This window comes from Anoplophora glabripennis, unplaced genomic scaffold (assembly GCF_000390285.2).
Source record: "Anoplophora glabripennis isolate ALB-LARVAE unplaced genomic scaffold, Agla_2.0 scaffold122, whole genome shotgun sequence".
Taxonomy (NCBI): domain Eukaryota; kingdom Metazoa; phylum Arthropoda; class Insecta; order Coleoptera; family Cerambycidae; genus Anoplophora; species Anoplophora glabripennis.
The window spans coordinates 903,333-910,713 of record NW_019416406.1 but is presented as its reverse complement, the minus strand read 5'-3'; the positions used below and the strand labels follow the sequence as shown (position 1 = coordinate 910,713).

At 30.3% G+C, this 7,381-nt stretch overlaps 1 non-coding gene across 1 annotated transcript; it reads right to left on the bottom strand.

Moving 5' to 3' along the window:
- Window positions 1-1,751: 1,751 nt before the first annotated feature.
- Window positions 1,752-1,845, bottom strand: Trnay-gua. The gene is made up of 2 exons: window positions 1,809-1,845; window positions 1,752-1,787 (listed from the first exon to the last, which is right to left on the bottom strand). It is a non-coding gene; the product is annotated as a tRNA-Tyr (tRNA).
- Window positions 1,846-7,381: the final 5,536 nt, after the last annotated feature.

Below are 7,381 nucleotides of genomic sequence, written 5' to 3'. Positions count from 1 at the left end.
ACGAAAAATCGATGGTATAGGAAATATTCTGCTAAAAGAGGTCTCCTACCAGTGATATTATGAAAGTAAATATGAGAATTAACGCCCATAGTGCTGTTACATATATTTTAAATACTAATCTAAAAATACAATTATAGAGCAGAGTAAATTCGAACACAGCATCATTTTCTATTATTATGAGAAGTTGTTTCTCTAAGGTCTTGTGACACCTAATTCACAGATCACGTTTGCCATATTTTTCTTTTATTACTTCATGGAAAACATAACATTCACGTCGTTTTGTAAAACGTACACATAAATGTTAATTACAGTGTTTATAGCGAAATCCTATATGTTTTATAAGGGGTATATTGTTAAATAATGATTGAGATTAATATCAAAGATGACATTTATAGCTGCGGTCGCGTTAAAGCTGGACAGATTTTTCAGTTTTATAGTCTATTTACCGTTTATAAACGTCCTTGCAAGGTTGTTAACGTTCTAAAATAAAATGGTTTCGAAAAACTCGTTTCGTGCACCTAATCTTGTTTGAATGGCTGTTTGTCCCGGTAGATACGATATAGTTAATTATCAAATATATTTAAATTAGATTGTTGCTGCTGATAACATAATATAACAAAAAAGACTTGCAAATCTGCCCTCACTGTTGCGCTTTATGTAACACCCATTGGAAATGATTAACTGCAGATATTAGAATTAATTTTGGGAACAATCTCTTAAATGTTTCCAAACATTATGAATATTGCTTTATCTGTGTGGTCAAGGGACATAAGTTTGTAAAACTCCATGGGGGGTAGTAAAATTATATCACAATTTGCATCCATTTACTACGATTGTAGTGTAATTTTACAAAAAAGAATCATTGCTATATTCATCTACTTTCTGAGGCTGTAGGTCCAAAACAAAGGATTTTGTACCCATTGAGACTTTTAATTCACGCAATCAGAACTATCACAGCAAAGTTTCAAATACATTTGCGGAAAGCCACTTTCCATAAGGATTGAGCGATGTGCGGGGTCCTTTTATATCCGTCTGCCAATCTTTAAATAGAATATTTATTATTTTATCATTTTTGAGCCAAGTAAATCAATATAAAATGATTTCACTAAAATCGTTGTATTTTATGATTAAAAATTCTATAATTTGATTTTTTGTTCATTTTGTAAATCTGAATTAATTTTAATTTTATAAATAAAAACCTTTTGCTAAGTCCGAATGTCATTTAAAATTAAAGAAAACCAATGAGACTTAATTTTCGGGTACTTTGATAAATAGGTACTTAGTTTGATTTGATATTCGACCAGAAATCAGGTAGCTCGAAAATTAAGTGGTAATAAAATAATTAATTTACATTTACCCTTTTATATTATCTGATTGACCAGTAGTGATAGAATTTACTTTCTCAGATTAATGATTTGGTTCTATACACTATGTTTGTTCTTCTGATGCTTCTATCTTAGTCCAAAAGAGACAATATCTCGCTCTGTTAATAATAAACTATACATATAGAAATCGTACATACAAACAGGTTTTGTCAGAAAAGAAGGAAACATTTTGAATATAATTTCAGTTTAATAAAAAAAAGTTTGAATGGTATGATATATGAATATGTTGAATGTTTGATTAGTACTTTCTATACGCAGGTACTTCTTTATACGTTGTACATGCCTTGGTACTACTGGTTGCCTAACTCACGGCATACAGAGCTATAATAATTATGTAATGTCCATTTTAAGTTTCATAAAAAAGTATCCTTCGAGCCGGATTTGAACCAGCGACCTATGGATTTCTACTGAATTACGTATCCACTACAGTCCACCGCTCTACCAACTGAGCTATCGAAGGTTGACAACTTACTCTCGTTATGTGCAATAGCAGCAGCTAGCTGGATTATACAATTATACAGGGTATTTCTTAATAACGTGCTAATATTTAAGGAGGTTATTCTTGGGTCCATTTTAAGAAAAAAACTTCATATGAACATATGTCCTAAAAGTCTTAACTTTTGAACTACAGGGTGCTAAAGTTTTATGAAAAAACATTTTTTTATGATAACTTTGGTATTACCTACCCTAGATATTTTTTCAAATTTAGTACACGCCTTCTATTCATCGAGATGCATTTTCTGATGTACAAACAATTTTATTATTTTTGCCATTGGCGTCTTTACAGGTTTTGTATTGAATATTTTTGAAGAAAAATATGTTACGCCACTGCTTCTTCTTAAAGTAAAAATCATTTTTGAAATCTTCATTCCTTTCTGAGCAAATGTGATGTCCTGAATTTTGTTCGTTTGACGTACGGTTTTCGCATAAAAAAATAAAATTCATTCATTTGCATCTTCTTTGACCACTTACGAGAAAAAAAAGATTTATGTAACTTTGAACAATAATTTATTTAAGATAATAACTTTTAAACGTTAAATTATGAAATTACAGTAATCTACATACATTTTGGAACGGTAAAAGAAAATTACCCTGACATGACATATTTTTCTTCAAAAATATTCAATACAAAACCTGTACAGACGCCACTGGCAAAAATAATAAAATTGTTTGTACATCAGAAAATGCATCTCGATGAATAGAAGACGTGTACCAAATTTGAAAAAATATCTAGGGGTAATGCCAAAGTTATCATAAAAAAATGTTTTTTCATAACAACTTTAGCACCCTGTAGTTTAAAAGTTAAGACTTTTAGGACATATGTTCATATGAAATTTTTTTTCTTAAAATGGACCCAAGAATAACCTCCTTAAATATTAGCATGTTATTAAGAAACACCCTGTATACAATATATGTATAAAAAGCAGGTATTATTATTATTATATTCTTGTTTACTTTTTATTATATTGTATATAATTGTATAAATCTATCTAGCTGTTATTGTTCTAGATAAGGAGAGTAAAGTATATACATTTTTTTCATATTTCTAGCGCCATAGAGTGTAGATACCTACAAACAGATGTTTTTTTTTTCAAAATCAATTCAATATTATTGAATTTCTAATTTCTATGTACAAAATTGGACCAGAAATTAAATTTAGTTAATAGTTCGTTTCTTTTCAAATTTATATAAAATTTTCAATAATTTATTTTCATTTAATATAAATAGCTTTTGTTTTCGATCTAAATTCAGAACTGTTTTGTACCAATACATTTGAATAACAAAGTAAATTTAAATATATCGCTACGAATCACTGTTTATGCAATCAGCAGTGCACTGTTGCCTTACTGGTAACATAAACGGGGCTCTTTCATTTCAGATTGCTTATAATTCAAGAAGGTAGGTAACATAATTACTCCCTGTACCTATTATACAATTGAACTTAGTTTTAGCATTTAGTGAGAAATAATAGGTACTATTTCTCACTCAACGCTTTAGTGAAATATGTTTGACATATATAATAATAGATGATAATGAAGAAATTCAGCAGATTGAAGAGTAGTAACAAACTTACAGATTCAAACCATTTATTTTCGAATTATGTGATGTTTATAGTTTGTGTAGTGCACATAATTTTATGTATAAATTTTGGTACAAGAAGTCTATGCCTTAACTCAATAGATCGCCCTACATAAAAAGAAAAATTAGGCAATGGTTTCACCTTCCAGAACTATAGAAGTTTTGCTATTCAGGAAGAATTTCACAATATCTTTTAACTACGTATTTATTATTTTTAATGAGAAAAAAGTGGAAGCTGTATTAAGATGCTAGAAAAAATAATATTCTATAGTACATCCAACTTGAAAGAACATTTTGGTTTAATTAAAGAAACTAAATCAATCGATAACTAACATTTAACTTCTTTTTTAATTGTTATTTACTTATTCTTAGTTTGTGTTGTATACAGAATCTTATAGATATATTATGTACAATTTAAATAAAAAACGAAAGATAGAAAATAGTAAATAAATAAATATGCAATAATTTCGCCTTTAAGTGTAATGGCACGAAGGTACAGAGTTAAAATTTCAGAAAAATAAAAATATTTTATTTTAAAACAAAAAGGAATGGCTGAACCATTTTTTTCAAGTTACTTCAAGTTAACCGAAGCGTTTCTGAACATATGTTTATAGTATTTTTTTTGTAATTTATGTTCTAGAATCTACCATCAAAGTTTAGTCAAGCATTTTGATTACCTACTGTATAAATATTTTTAAAAATCACTGGTGAAATCATTTTAGAATTTAAGCAGAACTGAGAATTAAATGCATTGATGCACAATATCCAAAACTTAGCATTTTTCAATTCAGTGGATTTCAGCTTCTATTTGTTTTTAGTTTCGGGTTTAAATTCCAAGAAACAGTCTCCTTCGGTTGAACTTAGAAAACATTATTTGTAACGTTTTTTCTTCAGTTCCTGTATATAATTTCTGCAATCATTTTTTATTCCAAATCTTCAAAATCCTGTCTCCCATACCATTGGATTAAGACTTAATTTATTAGGCTCTAAACTGATCCAAGGAAGAATTTCCTATGGTTATATAAAGAAAAATGTAAAAAGGTTGTGTGATTTCTTTAAAATTAATACCTATGTACAGAGTGTCCTATTAAGGTCGCGAGATAAGGTAAAGAAAGTATAGGCCCTAGAACTTCGGGAAAAAAATTTTGATGAATAAATCGACCAAGAGAAATCGCTGGAAATAGTTTTCAAATTCGTAGCTCACCCTCTAGGGGGCGTAATCTACATACCAAAATATAGTTGAATTTTTCTCCGACATGTTTCCTATTCAGGTATATTAAATAGTACAAATATTGAATTTTGTTCTATCTCTCGACAGAAGGGGTGGGGGAAGCCCCTAATGTTTGATCAGCATTTTTTTAAGGATTGGCTCATCAAAAGCCCATAGTTGGAAAGGTCTTTTCATGCTTTATTTCGTGGTGAAAGCTTAATGTCATTTACATCAATATGGAAACCTATAGATGTTGTTATTTCAAAAGAATGCCGTTTTATGGATTTTTCTCAAAAAAATTTCTTTACATAAATGAGTTCAGCACAAAAAATTTGATGGATATAGTGTAAGTTTGAAATTTCTAACAAAAGTGTTGTTTATTTATTGGCGCTATTTATCCAAGTTTAGGTTGTTTCACGTTTTCTTAAAAAGTGAAATAGCAAGATAAAACTTTTTATGGATTAGAAGAGCACAAAAATAGCTACATTTTGACGACAAAAAGGGTTCGATGTCTTTATTTATTATCAAGTTATTGGCAAATTAGTGGTGAGCAAAAAATAAATAATGATAATGAATTGAGGAATACGACGATAACGAAAAGACATTAAATTACCAAAACAAAATGCGTTTATAAAATAACCTGCCTAAGCACGCAGCGAAGGTTAAATTCCTGTATTGAAAATAATGGTATTACATTTCGAGAATTTATAAACTTTACTTTTGTTAAAATTTAATTGTTATTGTTATTGTTATTTAATTTTTATTGTTTGTTATTGTTTTTGTTATTATTTTCAAGATTGTTATTGACTCACTCATTTGCGTGGGTTTAGGTAGGTTCTTTTATAAACTCATATAAAAATTATTTCCTTAATATCGTACCTCGTCAACCTTAGTGGGACGCCCTGTATATTATTATCATACAAAGTTTCTAGCATTTTCGTCAGAAAGGTATTTATATCAGGAAATTTAAAGCTGTACCAACTATGTTTAAAAATATCAATCAGATCAGTATTTTGTAAGTAGATAAAGCGTCACCAAAATAGACTTTGACGCAGATGGCAACTTCAAGAAACTTTTCTATTGTAAGTTTGACAAATGCCTTACCCACGTTATAAATGCACATACCTACATATGGTCATTCATAATCTGTTAACGTCTAACATAAAGGCATTAACAATACGTGTAAGCCTATATTTTGGTTAGTTATCTTTCATAACATCAAAAATCATTTAGTATTCACAAGAAGATAATCTTGAATATTTTAGATGAAGGCGATGAAAGGACAAACGTTTATTTTATCGCAAATTAAATTGTAAAATGGCGATGTAATTAATTCAAGTAAAATTTCAGATAGTGGTATCTGATGAGACACTTTCTATAAAAATATAAAACTAATAAAATAACTTCTATAACTTAAGTATTTATTAGTAATTAATTAATTATTATTGGATGTATTAATGCAAACACCATCATATTTATAATAGTACTTAAAATATGAAATACATTGTAGGTTATATCTCACCCGCAATTATATTTAACTGTTAAAATTTTAGGATTTTAAAGTATTACGCGAGTTAACTAACTTAAGGATAACTTTTGTAACGAATTAATTCGATACAGTCGGACGAACGCCCCCGGTGGTGGTAGACTACCAACTCTAAACGGAATGTTAATTTGCAATTTTAATTTACAATATTTATAGGCGTCACTGACGTCCCTGCTAGGGCGCCTAATTTTGTGACGACCCTTGACTACTAGAAAGTTGTCGGCGGCGGTGTTCGGCAGCCTGTGGCGGTAAGTGACGCTATACGAACGCACTACGGATTATATTCTTTTTGTTCGGTTGTCTCGACCGCCAGTTTCCCTATCTTTCACGTGGGGAAACTCCACATGAACCTTACCCTCGCTATAGAGTAAGTACTCGGGTAGCTACAGTGGAGGAAGTGTAATTCCAGGGGTCTGTTATATTTCTTTTTCTTTAACTATAACCAAAAGTAATTCTCTGAGTTTAGTGTTATTTTAATCTTTAAATGAACGGGATTATCAGTGTAGGTCACAAAAAGGAACTAATTGTAAGACCTTTTATACTGACCGGAATTTTATCAATCTTAGCCGTGTTTAAAAATGAATACGACTGGAAATATACTTACTAGATTTATTTTATATTATTAAGGCCTACAAAAATTGAAACAATCAAAAGTAAAATAGCTTCTAATTATAATAGCCCGAGAGCCAGCGACCTTTTTTGATGACCAAAAGAGCAAAAGCTGAAAAGTTTTCCTACGCTTCAATTGGTGTTATTAGTAAGAGAATCGACTTCCAGCTCGCGCACTTCCGGGGGGTATAGTTGCGGCAACCTCCCAAACACGAAAAATAGTCATTAGAAAAAATTAATACTGCAAAAGATGGGACTTTGTCGACATGTTGATTATGTTATAAACAAACGAAAAAACGCAATCAGCTGACTTTAGAGTCGGGGGTAATGCCTCAGCTTTTTATCTAAATAAGTAAAAAATATGCGCTAGGTAAACTGATACCGCAAAAGCTGACATTTGGTAAAGTAATAGTCATCTTAATCAGTTATACGAAAAAAATTGTCCGCTGAAGTTTTTGCGGTGTATAAGTGCTCAGCTAACGAGTTGAAGGTGCATCACATCGTTATGCCCGCGAGCGCGTACATCTTTGACTTTATAAGCTGAGCACTTTT